We start from the raw sequence: 4,087 nt of genomic DNA on the forward strand, positions 1-4,087 counted from the left end.
TATTTTAATAGTGCCATCTAGAAATGTGCCTGTGTTTCTTCAATGCCATGTTTTTTTGCAATAGTTCAGTCATAGAAACTTTTAAAATTGAGTAACGTAAGTATCATTACTTTTTATTACAGTTAAATTTTGATATTTTTCATCTAACAAAAAAGTCTTTATTTTACTTACTTATTTTAATATAGTCTTCCCTAAGGTTAGTAGACTGACTCTATTTTGTTCTTCTTCATAGAGTTAAAGTTGTATTATACTCATAATTTTTGTACCTACTGAAAAATTATTTTACTTTATGAAATATTAACTGACTTTTCTAATTTCATTAGAAACATAGCTACCACAATGTGCCTTAGAAATATTTAGTTAATACTCAAATATCCTTAATTGGAAGCATATTTTACTTTAGACAAAGTTGTAACATTGTTCAAGGAGTAATATTATGAATATCTTAAGTTACAAAATGAACTATTTAATGGCCCTATTTTTGTCATTCATTTTTATAAGAAGAATGAATCAAACATGTTAAAAATACAGTGGTAGAAGGAAAATTCAGGGTGAACAAAAAAATTAATACCTTGAATTAGTGTAGCCAATATCATCTTGCAGTTACTTATTGCTTTAGAAAAGCATAGATTAATTAATTTAGAGTAAAGACCACAAAACCATCTAGAATAAGATTCACCTTCCCTTCCATTATTTACAAATTTATAGTTCTGCTTTGCAGCAGAGAAAATACAAAAGGAGCTCTCTGGGTCTTGGGATCATTACTATAAAACAATTTTGACTTGCTATAGTTCATTTTTGTTATTTAATTATTAGATCATGTGGAGGCATCCAATTTTCATTCTCTCCATTTTATAACATCACAAATAAATTTAGTGTGCATATTAGAAAGAAAAAAATATTAGATAATTGTGTGGCAAAAAATGGAAACAGGAAATTGGTTTTTGCTGACCTCACTTGTAGGTTATCACTGAACTCACTTTAGAGTCTGCAAAGTAAAAATACAATGCTGCCAGAAAGAATACCAATCATAGGTGTCAGCAAGTGACATGCATTGATTGATGCATTCTCTTGTACGAAATTTGTGAGCACAGTTGTATGTTGGGTAAATTAATGTTCTTTACTTTTCCAAAAGTAGATGGTACATTACAGTCTTCTTTGTTCCAATATATCATAAACTTTGGTTTACAAGATATTTGACTTTTGTGCTTCTATCTATGAGAAAAGTATTTTTTTAATTTAAACGTACTTGCTATCAAGAGACTACCTCTGTAGACAAAAGTAAATTAATTGCTACAGAGATTAGTAATTGATTGTGCCTAAAACCACCAAATTAAAGAGAGCCTTCATCTTTATTTCAGGCCCCAAACTTCACTTTTGTGCTTAACCTAATAAAACTAGCTTTTAATACTTTTTCAATGAGAAATTTGCAGTTCACATTGCCATCATCAAACAAATCATCAAGAGCAAAAGTGTGTAAAATTCCAAAGTCACCTTCAAAAACTATTTGTTGAATAAATGAACTTTGTGGATGCATAATGGCCCACACATCAAAACTTCAGTTATATTTGAACTCAAACTTTCAACTCATTTTCTTTTACAGTTAACAGATAGTGTACCAGTGCCTTCCGGATATTATGTCAGTGTTTATCATCATAACAAATCACTTTTTAAATTTTTATTTACTTTTTACTTGGACAGAAATCCTTTAATTTTCGTTTTCTCACATTAAAAAATGAAACACACTATACAGATGGTTTCCGTAGCAGATTACACCTGGGCCGGTTCAGACTTATCTCGTAGTGTGGCCGCCTCGCAGGCTCCGCTGCTGCCGCCAGCCTGGACCAGGTGGCCAACCTCCTGATGCGGAGGCAGTAGAATGCAGCCCTCTGCGGAGGGTCAGCCCCTCTGTTCTTAAATTAGGTTAAATGGCGTTGATGTCCAGATGTAGACTTGAAATGCATCCGTCCTGAGCAGTTCTGCTGGCAGGCTGAGGCCAGCGGTGGCTCCTGGTCTCAGAGTTAAAAAGAGAGGTCCATGTGTGGCAGGCAGTGGCTGCTATAACAAGTAGTCCCCGCTGTCCTGCCGACCCACCTGCCTACCAGGCCATGCTCAGACCCTCCACAGGGGTTAGGCCAAGTAGCTGTAGCTGTCCTCACCGTCCATGCATTCCAAATTCTCTTTCTCGATTAGAATATCGATGCATTTCTTGGTCACTGGCACTTGGGGCTTGCACCTGGAGGACAACTGCGTGAGGGGAGCTGCTGATGCTTCAAGAACTTCCTCATCTTCATGATGCGCACGTTGTCCACCTGGATCAGGAGTTCGAGGTCCTCCTCGATGTGCTTGTGCGTGGTTTCCTGCTCCTGCTTCTGCTCCGTTTTCATTGGCACGTTGATATTAACACGTAACTTCTTATTTTTATGCCCGAGATACAATTTTACTAAAGTGTCTGGTTTCAATTCCACCTCATCAACATCTGCATTTTCATTTTCCAAGACCAATATTTTCAATTTAAATAAAATTTGTAGGGCTTGTGCCAAAATGCCCATCTTGATCTGCATGCTGCCCATCAGCAGCTGCACAGTGTAGGCGTCCTCTGAGTTGTACTGCAGCACGATGGCCATCTGGAAGGTGGATGCCTGCAAAGTGTATCTGTTTTTGAAGCAGTTAGTGACCAGCTCTCCTTTGGACAGCTGATACAGCCAGGTCAGTCTCCTGCCACTGTGACGACTGTCATAGAAAGCTGTGAATCGCTGATAAACTGCGCTCCAGCTCAGATGGCAAGGCAAACAAGCATGACTGCTGGAAGGGCCCCAAACCGGAGCTCAGGACCTGGATACTAAAATCCAAGTCCTGGGCCTCCGAGTTCGTCAGGTCCTTCTTGAACTCCTCATTTGAATCTTTGCTTACACTGATGTACTGGAACATATGCTGGGGCTTGGATGTGTACTCGAAACCACAAGCTTGCTTCAGCTTGGAGATCATGCTGGCCTCGGCATCATTGCTCATGCTGTTCTGGTGCACCAGCCTCTTGGCCAACATCTTCTCATAGAACTTCTGGAACACGTCTTTGTCCTTGATGTACTTGAAGACAACCATCACTTGGTTGGGTGTGTCTTCCAGCTCTGCTTCTTCTGGGTTCTTGGAACTTTTCTCCAACAAGCAATCACAGTACCAAGCCAGCAACTCAGGAGATTTACTGGATGACTGGACCATCTTGGTAACTGCATTGTTGTTGATGAAGCGACCACATGCCTTATCCAGTGCAGCCACAAAGCCAGCATCATTGCTGAAGGCCAACATCATCAGAGCATTGTACTTTTTATGAATGTCCAGCACTGTCTGCACATACATTTTGGGGCTGTTCAGAGCAGCCTTGCTGCACTTGTCAATTGCCTCCAGACCCTGATTATGAAGGTGCATCTCCAGCAGCTTTTTCAGTTCTCCCAGGTCATCCTGGATTCAAGACACAAGATAAAACATGCGCCCCAAATCTTCATTCTTGTCAGCATCCAACAGGTTCTGGAATTCCATGTGGACGATTTCCAGGTGCTTCTCAATGAGGACCTGCCGCCCTTCTGTGCCAGCACATGCTGCGTGCTCTGGCACAGGTAAACCTGCACTCTCTGCTGCTCCTCCAGCAGATGCACCTCTGCCTTTTACATATATTCAGTAACTGGGTTCTGCTTCAAGAATTAAGTACTCTCTTTGATATAAAATCCCTGTGTCAGCCAAAACTTGAGATTCAAAGGATTCTTAATACACCGTTAGTGTAGGGCCCTTTGCAAATGCATAGTCTTCATGCAGCCCCAATTCCACATAAAACTACAACTCCACTAATCAGCTTTGTATTGATGGTCTCACCACATCTTTCCTTTTTGATCAGTTTTAAAAACCACATTTGTTACTTGTTTATTCAATGGCCTGAATAAAAAATCTCTCCAGGTTATCAATGCAAGTGAATAGATTTCATATATTCCTTTTCTTCCTTCATGACATTCACGGTGAACCCAATGTCTATTGAGGTAGGCACAAATTCCATTCAGCACTTTGCTTGAAAATTGGTAATCTTCCCACTGCTGAG

General features: G+C 39.8%; 1 pseudogene; it reads right to left on the reverse strand.

The window, feature by feature from the left end:
- Nucleotides 1-2,130: 2,130 nt before the first annotated feature.
- The window catches only part of LOC101579767, a 15,602-nt pseudogene continuing 13,645 nt past the window's right edge, over nucleotides 2,131-4,087 (reverse strand).

This window comes from Octodon degus, unplaced genomic scaffold (genome assembly GCF_000260255.1).
Source record: "Octodon degus isolate 3935 unplaced genomic scaffold, OctDeg1.0 scaffold00142, whole genome shotgun sequence".
Lineage (NCBI taxonomy): Eukaryota > Metazoa > Chordata > Mammalia > Rodentia > Octodontidae > Octodon > Octodon degus.